Source organism: Emys orbicularis, chromosome 9 (genome assembly GCF_028017835.1).
Source record: "Emys orbicularis isolate rEmyOrb1 chromosome 9, rEmyOrb1.hap1, whole genome shotgun sequence".
Classification (NCBI taxonomy): Eukaryota; Metazoa; Chordata; order Testudines; family Emydidae; genus Emys; species Emys orbicularis.
In genome coordinates this window covers 52,951,920-52,965,161 of record NC_088691.1, presented here as the reverse complement: position 1 = coordinate 52,965,161, position 13,242 = coordinate 52,951,920, and positions in this window count along the sequence as shown.

The following is a 13,242-nucleotide window of genomic DNA, read 5'->3' as shown; positions in this document are numbered from 1 at the left end:
TGTCTGTAAGTAATCCAGGCAAGAGGTTATTTAAGTGGAATTATTCAACTATGAATAATTTAGTCGAATTTGCTGAAGAACACTCCTGCTGTGTACAATCTGTATTTTATAAGTTTGAAATGAATTGGTATTGTTTAAAGTTGCAAAACTGAAAATACTTTTGCCAGACACAGGAAACTAGTGTTGTTTAAGGTATTTAGCATTTAATCCTTAAGGTGACTTAATGCTTTACAAGATTTAAAATGTTTTAAATAAAGACCAAAGGTTGTGGCTGCAGCAGGGTAGTCAAAGCCAGGAGAATAAAATATTTGAATTTGTTTTTGGGTAACAAAATAGCAGATAAAAGATCTGGTAAAGAGAGAGAAGGACAGTGCCCCTGGCTCTGTGTGGTCGAGCTGTCACTTTGCTGTGGGTGCATGGAGATTTTGTAAGCACAAAAGAAACAGTTACACCTTGTGTAGAAATTGATGGAGAGGATGTGCATTTTCCCCAGAACATGTGCAGTATATATTGGAGCAGAGGTAAAAGAAATTCAAACCTACCAAAATAGGTTGTGTTGTCTTTTTCAGATCACTGTGTGTTTGAAAACAGGAGTTAAAAGTTAATTGTGTCAGCGACAGCCCATTGGCACCAACCATCACCATCACCCAGCAACAGCCCATTATGTAATTGCAAATGTATACATACCATTAAAGCATTTAATGTTTTTAAATAATGTATTTAGTGTATTTTCAAATTATTACAAATTAATTTTTGAATGTATTTCACTAGTTATTTTGTACATTTCCAAATACATGTTACTATAGTATTGCAACTTTTTTTTATGGAAGGGGCCCCGAAATTGCTTTGCCCCAGGCCCCCTGAATTCTCTGGGCAGCCCTGCCCAGAGTGTGTGAGGAGCTGGGGAGGGAGGGAAGCGGGGTCCCCTGGAGCCGAGCCTGGGCTGCGGTGGCGGCGAGAGGGGCTCCTGGAGTGTGTGAAGAGGTGAGCGGCCGGCTGGGCTCGTCAGTGCTGAGCAGGTAGCCCCGCAGCCGGAGATCCTCGCCTTCCCGCCCGCCGGGGCTGGGTCAGGGCGCGGTGAGGCTGAAGAGCAGCAGGTCCGGGGGGCTCTCCAGGTCCTCGGCTGCCAGCATGTCAGGGGTGAGGGCGGTGAGCACGAACTGATCCACCTTGGCCACCAGCAGCGCCACAAAGCCCAGGGAGGGGGCCGTGTTCTCCGTGCCGCCCCGCAGCCGCACTGCCACCTGGAAGTACTCCCGCTCCGCACCGCCCAGCAGCTCCACCCGCATGGGGACAGAGTCACGGCTGGGCCAGGGCTTGGACGCCGTGTGCTGGTAGCGGATCCCACGTTTGGGGGGGAGCCCAGTGCTGGGGTGGCAGGGGGTGCAGGGGGGGGGAAGAGAGAGCCCAGTGTTGGGGCGGCAGGGGGTGCGGGTGGGAAGCTCAGGGCTGGGGGGGGGGGCAGCCAAAAAATTTTTTGCTTGGGGCGGCAAAAAACCTAGAGCCGGCCCTGTGATTGGGACACTGGAAATGCCTAGATAGACAGAACTGTAGGGGTCACCCACACAGCGTAGGAGACAGCTCAAAAGAGTCTCAGCAGGTGGCCTTGCTCCTCAGCAGACAGGGAGCTGGAGTCACTGGATGTGCAGAAGCCTGGCTGATAAACTCCTGCAAACTGTGGGTATAATGGGCACAGTGGTCAGTGCTCACTGCCTGAGCCAGGGCATGAAGCTCAGTATGAACCTGGCAGTTCATCCAGCAGAGCAGAGTTCTGGCCCTAGGGAAGCCTGATTCCATCGCCTTCATGTTGGCAGGAGAGGGCGTGTGTGGTTCCTGCATATGCAGATGAGGAACCAAACACACACATACCCCAGGTTTGAGATTGGCCAACTCTGCAAATGAGGCAGTGAGTGGAGGTTGCGGGGTAAGTTTCTCCCAGCTGCCCAGAATTTGGGCTGAAACCACAAGTATCCTGTGATCCTGCCATCTCTGGAGGGAGCAGAGCAGCGTGGCTGGGACTGCAGGGCAGAGCTAAGAGGATTGGGGGCCTTTGCCTCTAGATCCTCTGGTGAATCTGCCATGTGATTTCTGACATAAGAACATAAGAACAGCCATACTGGGTCAGACCAAAGGTCCATCTAGACCATTATCCTGTCTTCCGACAGTGGCCAATGCCAGGGTCCTCAGAGGGAATGAACAGAACAGGCAATCATCAAGTGATCCATCTCCTGCTGCCCATTGCCAGCTTCTGGCAAACAGAGGCTAGGAACACCATCCCTGCCCATCCTGGCTAATAGCCTGTTATAGGCTATGTCCACACTGGCAATTGAACGACAAAACTTTTGTCTTTCAGAGGTGTTAACCCCTCCCCCCCGAAAGACAAACGTTTTGCCGCGACAAGTGCCAATGTGAACAGTGCATTGTCGGCAGGAGTGCTTTCCTGCCGACAATGCAAATGCCGCTCATTGGGGGTAGACGTTTTTTGTCGGCAGGAGAGCTGACCAACAGCGGCTCCACTGCGTGACTTTAGGCAGCACGGCTATGTCAAAAGCTGTGTAGTGTAGACATAGCCATAGTTTTGGCCTTTCAGACATTTGTATTCCTGCCACAAAGTTACAGCTGTGGGACTCACTGGGCAGTGCCTCTGGCTGAGATTATGCAGATTATCTGCATCTGTTAAACTCAAGGACAAAATAAAAACAAGGGGACCAGAATGGAAACCTATTTATCTCCTGGAGAAGAGCAGCTATAAATCCCATTGCCCTGCGGTCTGCACAGCCAGCATGCACTGACTCACTGCAGGGCTGCCAGGAAGGAGCCTGCAGGCACAGAGGGAGTAGTGGGGCTACTGTTGTCATTCAGGACAGGTTGTTGATCTTTTCCCCTCTTCTTTGTCCCAGTGCTTTCTGGGGGGAGCGTGCCCCACGAAGCATGCCTGCACTTCTCACAGCAATGCAAAGGGAGTCAACTGCTCCGTGAGCACACTGGGCTGGTGGCAGATAAGAAACAATCTGTGTGTATATAAGGTGATAGGGCTGTAATCTTACATAAACGGCCTTAGTTTTGGACAGCATGTTAAATGTAAGATGTGATAAAGAACTCCAGATATTAAATAAACTCCACTTCTGTGCAAAAAACAGTGCTGCTACACCATTCAGTACAGCACCTCCTGCTGGGAGAGGCTGGGACTGGAGTAGCTGGGAGCTCCCCCCACAGCCAATGCTCCTGCCCCCTCCCCACAGCATCTCCTGTGACTACAGACCAGAACTAAAATAGCTGTGGGCTCCCCAGGCTGCCTGTCCTACAGAGCTTCCAGCTGGGAGAAGCAGGGACTGGAGTTTGGGCTGGAATTCCTGTTCTGCATTAAATTCTTAAATTAAAAAAATATATATTCTGCATAGGAAAGAAAACTCCCAGCTTCAGAATTTCCCATGGAACTGGCGGGGGGGGGGGGAGGGCTGAAACTTTCATTTCGAAAAATCAAAATGACATTCCATTTTGACTTATCAAAACAAAATTGATGCGGCTGCCCAGAGCTCCAGCTGCCCACTTGGTGGTCTGTTGAGAAACTGGAAGCCCTGACAGCTCTGGCTTGAGCCTTTCCCCAGGGCATAGCTTCAAAAGGCTGGGTTTTTTCATAACTGGAGTTGCAATAACCTCTCCCTAATGATTCCCCAGGAAATCCACTTCACACTTTCTGTCCTGAAAGACCACACTCGTCCAGCACTTTTTCAATATAATTGTTGGAATTCCCAGGTCTCACATCTGTCACAGCTGTAACCCTAAAGAGGTTACCTACACTCCTGTCCCACAGTAATACACAAACAATAATGTCTTCAAGGATATTGCATGATCTTGCCATATCTGTCACTTCTCCCTGGATTATGGTTTTGCTGGCGCAGTCTCTCCATATTGAGCTGATATTGAGGTTCCCTGTCCTCTCTCCTCATGCTGCCGCTGTTTCTTCTCTGCTCTCTTGTGCTGCTGCTGGCACTGGGTTTCCAGATACAGTCTGTCTCTCTCCAGCTGTATCCTCTCTTGATCTACCTGTAGATCTGATCCCGATCCTCGTTGCAGTGATATATTTGATCTGGATGGAGCATGGGTGTTGACTCTGTCAGCTATCAGAGGAGTAGCCGTGTTAGTCTGGATCTGTAAAAAGCAACAGAGAGTCCTGTGGCACCTTTAAGACTAACAGATGTATTGGAGCATAAGCTTTCGTGGGTGAATACCCACTTCGTCAGACGCATGTCAGCCTCTTCCTTGCTTCTGTCCAGGGAGTTGGCACCAAGATTTCCCCCTCCTGCTGGACCCTCTGCCAGTGGGCTGGATGCACCCTGCAAACCAGGACAATCTTTTGATCACCAGAATACAGCAAGTCAACTTTTTCCACTCCTCAGTGTGCAGTTGCCTTTCTCTTCAGAGCTCAAGTGGCTGACTTTTCTCCAGCTGTTCTTAACTCGTTATTCCCTGTCTGTCTTCACTATTTCTTTCCCAAAAAGACTCAGACTTTGCTCTGAGCTTTTTTCCTCTACAGTACATGCTTTCAGAAGACCTGTTGGCACTTATGCAGTTCACACAGTCATAGACCCCATATTCACTTCTTCCACCATCTATGTCACAGTTTCAGGGCAACTGCATCTGTACCCACTCTGTGGTCTACCAAGGGCACCCACTTTAGGCTTCCAGCTCCCGGCCACCACCTCTCCTAGACCGAGACCTACGTCTCACTCCCTCCTGACCAGGGATTTTAATCATGCCTCACACTGTGATATCTACAGCCAGGGGCGGCTCCAGGCACCAGCACAGCAAGCGCATGCCTGGGGCAGCAAGCCGCGGGGGCTGGCCTGCCGGTGGCTGTAAGATGTCAGGTGGCCTTCGGCGGCATGCCTGCGGGAGGTCCACCGGTCCCGCGGTTTTGGCGGCAATTCGGCGGCGGGTACGCCGTTGGTGCGGGACTGGCAGATCACCCGCAGAAATGCCACCGAATCCACGTGACCGCGGACCGCCTGCAAGCATGCTGCCGAAGACCACCTGACTGCCGTGCTTGGGGCGGCAAAAAACATAGAGCCGCCCCTGTCTACAGCAAGCCAGACTGCCTAAAAAGCCAGTGCCTGTGTTTTGCTTTCTCTCCTAGAGCTATGACCAATTTACTGCCTGCAGTTATAAGTTATCACGCAGCTCCTTCTAAGCAAGCACATTTATTCATACGGTGAAAGCATTACAGAGAAAACATATTAAAACAATAAAAGAAACTACGCACATACTAATAAGCTTACCAGAGGTCACCCCCCAGCTCCAGCCTCAGGCTCTGATAGAGTTTAGTCCTTTAAACCCCACAACTGGGTTTTATCTGTGTTTACAAGTTCATCCATCTTAGGTCCAGAACCAGAACACCGAGACTGGGCAGCTCAGCCATTCTTTTACACATTGCGGGCCTTTGATCTTGGCCTTTGTTAACAGGTGATCAGCAGCAATGAGCCTTTCCTCAGGGTGCAGCATCAAAAGGCTGGAGTTTTGCATAAGTGGAGTTGTAATTTGTATTAACTTCTCTCTAGGGATTCTCCAGCAAATCCACTTACCTCTTATTGTGCCAAAAGGCCATACTCTTCCAGCACATTTTCAATATAGTCTTTTCATAGATTCCAAGGCCAGAAAGGACCATTTTGATCATCTAATCTGACCTCCTGTATAACACAGGCCAGAGACCTGCCCCCAAAAGAATTCCTAGAGTAGATCTGTTTTAAAAATCCAATCTGAATGATGGAGAATCCACCATGACCCTTGGAAAATTGTTCCAGTGGCTAATTGCCCTCACTGTCAAAAAATCACATCTTATTTCCTGTCTGAATTTATCTAGCTTCAACTGCCAGCCATTGGATCATGTTAAACCTTTGTCTGCTAGACTGAAGAGCCCATTATTAAATATTTTCCCCATGTAGATCATTTATAGACTATAATCAAGTTAGCCCTTAATCTTCTCTTCTTTAAGCTAAATAGACTGAGCTCCTTGAGTGTATTACTATATGTGGGCACCAGCACTGGACACAGGATTCCACCAGTTGTGGCACCAGTGCCAAATACAGAGGTAAAAGCACCTCTCTGCTCCTACTTGAGATACCCTTAAATACTACATGCGGTTCTCGTCGCCCCATCTCAAAAAAAGATATATTAGAAATGGGAAGGTAGAGAGAAGGGCAACACAAATGATTAGGGGAATGGAACAGCTTCCATATGAGGAGAGATTTAAAAGACTGGAACTGTTCAGCTTGGAAAAGAGACAACAAACTGGGGATATGATCAGTGTTCCCTCTAATTTTTTCCATCCATGTGCGGAATGAATTTTGTTATGTGCACCATATCGAGGTAATGTGTGGATCTGCGCCACCAGTAGAAACAAAAAACCTAGATATAATATATATTTTTTAAAAGTTACCATAGGTGATAATTACTCCAGCAGGACAGGTTAGGCATTTTAGAACTCACTACTCAAAGTATTAAATTTAAGCATAAGAGAGAAATAAAAATTATGAAATGCATAGACCAGTCAAAAAACTAAAACAACATCCCCCTGGACCTGAACAGCAAGCAAGAGGCTCCCGGGAGAAGCTGGCCGGGGCTGCAAGGCAGAAGGCAGGAGTAGCATGGCAGTGCGGGGAGGGACACCTGAAGTGCACAGCACTTGATAGCCTGCTGGGCAGCCGGCCAGCTGCACAGCGTAGAGGGAACTTAGGATATGATAGAAATCTATAAAATCATGATGTGGAGGAAACCAGGGGTCACCCAATGAAATTAATAGGCAGCAGCTTTAAAACAAACAATAGGAAGTATTTCTTCACACAACGCACAGTTAACCTGTGGAAGTCATTGCCTGGGGATGTTATGAAAGCGAAAAGTATAACGGGGTTCACAAAATAATTACATAAGTTCCTGGAGGATAGGTCCATCAATTGCTATTAGTCAAAATGATCAGGGACGCCACCCCCTGCTCTGGGTGGTCCTAAACCTCTGACCGCTAGATGCTGGGACTGGATGATGGGATGGATCACTTGATAATAGCTCTATTCTGTTCATTCCCGTTGAAGCATCTGGCATTGGCCACTGTCAGGAGACAGGATACTGGGTTAGAAGGACTATTGGTCTTATGTTCCCTGTTTGTGCATCCAAGGATTGCAAGGAATCCATTTTGAAGAACTTGGAGGAGAAGAAGGTGACCAGGAACAGTCAACATGGATTCACCAAGGGCAAGTCATGCCTGACCAACTTGATTGCCTTCTATGATGAGATAACTAGCTCTGTGGATATGGGGAAAGCGGTGGACGTGATATATCTTGACTTTAGCAAAGATTTTGATACAGTCTCCCACAGTATTCTTGCCAGCAAGTTAAAGAAATATGGATTGGATGAATGGATTATAAGGTGGATAGAAAGCTGGGTAGATCGTCAGGCTCAACAGGTAGTGATCAACAGCTCGATGTCTAGTTGGCAGCCGGTATCAAGCGGAGTGCCCCAGGGGTCGGTCCTGGGGCCGGTTTTGTTCAACATCTTTATTAATGATCTGGATGATGGGATGAATTGCACCCTCAGCAAGTTCACAGTTGACACTAAACTGGGAGGAGTGGTAGATATGATGGAGGATAGGGATAGGATCCAGAGTGACCTAGACAAATTAGAGGATTGGGCCAAAAGAAATCTGATGAGGTTCAACAAGGACAAGTGCAGATTCCTGCACTTAGGATGGAAGAATCCCATGCACTGTTACAGGCTGGGGACCAACTGGCTAAGCAGAAGTTCTGCAGAAAAGGACCTGGGGATTACAGTGGATGAGAAGCTAGAGATGAGTCAGCAGTGTGCCCTTGTTGCCAAGAAGGTCAACGCCATATTGGGCTGTATTAGTAGGAGCATTGCCAGCAGATCGAGGGAAGTGATTATTCCCCTCTATTTGGCACTGGTGAGGCCACACCTGGAGTATTGTGTCCAGTTTTGGTCCCACCACTACAGAAAGGATGTGGACAAATTGGAGAGAGTCCAGCGGAGGGCAACGAAAATGATTAGGGGGTTGGGGCACATGACATACGAGGAGAGGCTGAGGGAACTGGGCTTATTTAGTCTGCAGAAGAGAAGAGTGAGGGGGGATTTGATAGCAGCCTTCAACTACCTGAAGGGGGGTTCCAAAGAGGATGGAGCTAGGCTGTTCTCAGTGATGGCAGATGACAGGACAAGGAGCAATGGTCTCAAGTTGCAGTGGGGGAGGTCTAGGTTGGATATTAGAAAACACTATTTCACTAGGAGGGTGGTGAAGCACTGGAATGGGTTACCTAGGGAGATGGTGGAATCTCCATCCTTAGAGGTTTTTAAGGCCTGGCTTGACAAAGCCCTGGCTGGGATGATTTAGTTGGGGATTGGTCCTGCTTTGAGCAGGGGGTTGGACTAGATGACCTCCTGAGGTCTCTTCCAATCCTAATCTTCTATGATTCTATGATTCTATGTAATATGTTTGAAATATGATAATATGCTATGACAAAACTTTTAAATTCTTGACTGTGAAATTGAGGTCCATTATCAGTCATTACCATATTGGCAATGCCATGCCTTGCAAAAATTGATTTAGTTTTATTCGTGGCTTGTTTGGCACATGTGTGTTCTAGTATAGATATTTCAGGAAAATGTGAAAAACAATCAAGAACTATCACATATGCATGTCCTTTATATTCAAATAGATCTAAACCTATGATCAAGGTCTTAAGTTTTCTTGAAGAAATGCCATAGGTGGTTTAGACTGAGCATTTCTACATTTTGACACGTCACATTCTTTTATATAATCCTTTATGTTTGGGTTCATTTGTGGCCAATACAGAACCTCTCTTGCACAGTGTTTACATTTTTCTGTGCCTAAATGTCCCTCATGTATGTGTTTCAATGTCTCTGCTGTTAGCCCTAATGAAATTACTCTCTATTACCCTTAAACAAAATGTCTTCAATTACTGATAAATCTTGAATAAATTGATAATATGGCTTTGGTAACTTTTTATTGTATCCTTTTTCAATAGATGTAATAAACCTTTATAGTCATCCAGTCTAGTTGCTTGTACAATTTCTTTTCATACACTTTCTGACATAGGAAATGTTTTAAGTACAACTACACGTACACCGCCACCCTGATATAACGCCACCTGATATAACACAAATTTGGATATAACGCAGTAAAGCAGCGCTCCGGGGGGGCGGGGTTGCGCACTGCGGTGGATCAAAGCAAGTTCGATATAACGCGGTTTCACCTATAACGCGGTAAGATTTTTTGGCTCCCGAGGACAGTGTTATATCGAGGTAGAGGTGTACCACATCTTCTTCTTCTGTTACACAGCAAGAATTAATGATTTGCCTGGCTGATTTTCTAATTTTAAATAATATAAATACAATTGAAAATATAATCTTTGTATCTGAGGATGTCTGTCTGTCATGTTCCGTTTTAAAATATTAACTGATCATTTATGATCTGTTTCTGCCCGTAGTGATCTACCATATGTGAAATTTTTGGTATGCAAAAACCAATGTCAAACCTCTTTCTCTATCTGAGCCTCTTTCTCGAACTGACATTCCAGTCTGACATTGCTCTGGATGCATAAGCAACTAGTTTCCATAGAGCACCAGACTTCTGCCACAGAACTGCTCCTAGGCCTTGTCTGGATGCATCTGAAGGCAATTTTGTAAGTCTGTTACTATCAAATCATTTGAATACTGGAGCTGTTTTTATTAAGTTGCTTAAACTTCCTAAATTCTTGTTGATGTTGTCTGTCCCATTTCCACTGATTAGTTTTACAAAGTAAAGCCCTTATATTTGTTATTTTTTCTGCTAGGTTTCCTACAAAATTAGCCATACCCCCAAAATTCCGTAATGACCGACTCCTTCTCTTTTGGGTAAGCAATATTATCAGTGGCTTGTATTCAGCGTGGATTAGTCTGTAATCCTTGACTGGGCAGCTTTTTTCCTAGAAACATGAATTCTTGCACTCTACATTTACATTTATTTGGGTTAAGTTTCAGTCCTCCTTCTTTTGCTCCAGATATTGCTTGAGTTAATCTTATATCATGCTCTTAAAAGTTCTTCCCCGTATTATTAGATCATCTATGTACATGTGCTGCCATCTATATCTTCAAAACTATTTTGTATTGCTCTGTGAAATGCCCCTGAAATTGAACATAATCCAAAAGGTAATCTTTTAAACCAGTAGCATCCAAAAGCTGTGTTAAATGTACATAGCAATTGACTTTCCTGCTCTAACGGTATTTGCCAAAGTCCATTCAAAGCATTTAAAGAAGAAAAGTATTTTGCTCTTGACATTTGTCCAAATATTTCTTCCCTGGAAAGTATTTTTAAATGTTTCCTTTTAACATACTCATTTAAGGCTTTTGGATCTAAGCATAAAGGTAAGGATCCATCTTTTTTTCTGCTATTACTAATGGATTCACCCACTCAGTGGGCTCTTCCACTGTTTTAATTATATCTAAATTAACTATCCTTTCCTCTTCCTTTTGTACCCTATCTCTAAAAGTGAATAATATTTTTCTAGTTGCCTGTATAACTGGTTTCTTTGTTTCATTTAACTCTATTTTATACATTGTATCCAAGTCACCAATGCCAGGGAATAACTCTGTAAATTGATGTTCTATTTCCAGTGTTTCAGAACCCTGAACAGTCTGAATTCTACCAATTAGATTTAGTGCTAAACATGTTTCTAAACCTGAAGTAGAAACTTAACTACTACAAATCTTATGTTTTCTAAATTATCTTTAACTATGACCTGTAATTCACAAATACCCATAACAGGAATTTTTTACTACTATAAGATTGTAAATTAATATGTATTTCTAACTACGGGTTTTACTTTTAGATATTTTATAACTTCTTCTGACATTACATTAGCTTGTGCACCTCTATCTATTACATATGAAATAAATATTCCATCAATAGACAGAGTAACTGTCCAATCCTCCTTGTAGTTCACACAGTGACTCTGTTTCAAAATACCCAGAAACAAACTTTCTGCATATGTAATGTCAGCTCTGTATTCCTTATTCGGGAATTTTGAATGCAATGTATTTTTTCTGAGTTTTTCCAGACTTCTCCATTTACAAACTTTTGAAGAATGATTCTGTTTCTTGCATATATGACAGGTTTGACCATATGCTGGACATTGTTTACATTGGTGCTTCCTTCCACATCTAGAACATTTTTTCATATGTTCAGATGTTTTACCTTTAATACTTTCACTCAGTTTTTCTCCATAGTCTTGTTCTTTCCTTTTCCTTATTAAGTCTATATTCACATCAGTCTGTTTTCTTTCTAAAAAGTGCAATCATTGTTGATTAAGTTTAGCAGTTTGGCAAATTCTCACTGCTTTTTCCAGATTTAGATCTGGCTCTTCTAAAAGTCTTTTTCTTACACTGATATTTTGATGGCCATCACAATTTGATTTCCTATCATTGACTCAGATTGACTCTGGAAATTACATGTCTGAATTATCTTTACTTCTGTTAAAATTATTCAGAAGTGTCTTCCTCCATTTGATTTCTCGAGTGAAACTGAAATCTTTCAAATGTTTCATTTCTTTTTGGTAAACAGTATTTTTTTAAAGAAAAACTCATGGCTAGCTTGTTCTCTAACATTAAGCTGAAATTAATTATTTAATGAAATTGCTTCAGTACCTGCAATACTCAAAAAGATGACAATCTTTTGTTCATCTTCCTAGTGAGCAGATCCCAATGTCCTCAAAAATTAATCAAATTCTTGTTTAAACCTTTTCCAGTTTTCTGCAGCATTTCTGAACTTTTTTTTAAAAAAATGTGGGTAGCTTAATTGATCTATCTTATTTCATTCAAACCTAAGGTGTTTGTTTGTGTGTTTTTTAATTCTTCCAATTCCCCCCAAGACCCCTGTTCAAATTCCTTCCCCTCTTCTGGCAGAGGGGGATTGAACCTAAGTCACCCACATGACAGGCCAGTGCTCTGACCCTGGGCTAAAAGTTGTAAGGTGGGCAGTGGCACCACCTCCTCCTCTGGCTGTTTTGTGTGCAGTGAGGCAGGTGCCTGTCTCATTCTCACAAGGAACCCCTTGGGCTCACCAGTTGTCTGACTCCAGGCTGCACGTCTCTGTTCAGGGACCGCTAACCTCCCTGCAGCCCGGACTTAGGCACCCACCTCTGAGAAAGGGCCGTGGCTTAGAATACACATCTCCCATTGGCTATCCCCACCTAGCATGTGGGCTTTTGTGGCTCCTGTCCCTCTCATGATCTGGAGGATGGCGTGGACTGCACCCTCAGCAAGTTTGCAGATGACACTAAACTGGGAGGAGTGGTAGATACGCTGGAGGGTAGGGATAGGATACAGAGGGACCTAGACAAATTAGAGGATTGGGCCAAAAGAAACCTGATGAGGTTCAACAAGGACAAGTGCAGAGTCCTGCACTTAGGACGGAAGAATCCCATGCACTGTTACAGACTAGGGACCGAATGGCTAGGCAGCAGTTCTACAGAAAAGGACTTAGGGGTTACAGTAGACGAGAAGCTGGATATGAGTCAACGGTGTGCCCTTGTTGCCAAGAAGGCTAACGGCATTTTGGTCTGTATAAGTAGGAGCATTGCCAGCAGATTGAGGGACATGACCATTCCCCTCTATTCGACATTGGTGAGGCCTCATCTGGAGTACTGTGTCCAGTTTTGGGCCCCACGCTACAAGAAAGATGTGGAAAAATTGGAAAGAGTCCAGCGGAGGGCAACAAAAATGATTAGGGGGCTGGAGCACATGACTTATGAGGAGAGGCTGAGGGAACTGGGATTGTTTAGTCTGTAGAAGAGAAGAATGAGGGGGGATTTGATAGATGCTTTCAACTACCTAAAAGGGGGTTCCAAAGAGGATGGATCTAGACTGTTCTCAGTGGTACCAGACGACAGAACAAGGAGTAATGGTCTCAAGTTGCAGTGGGGGAGGTTTAGGTTGGATATTAGGAAAAACTTTTTCACTAGGAGGGTGGTGAAGCCCTGGAATGGGTTACCTAGGGAGGTGTTGGAATATCCTTTTTTAGAGGTTTTTAAGGTCAGGCTTGACAAAGCCCTGGCTGGGATGATTTAGTTGGGGATTTGGTCCTGCTTTGATCAGGGTGTTGGACTAGATGACCTCCTGAGGTCCCTTCCAACCCTGATATTCTATGATTCTATGATTCTTTCCCCATGTTATACAGGAAGC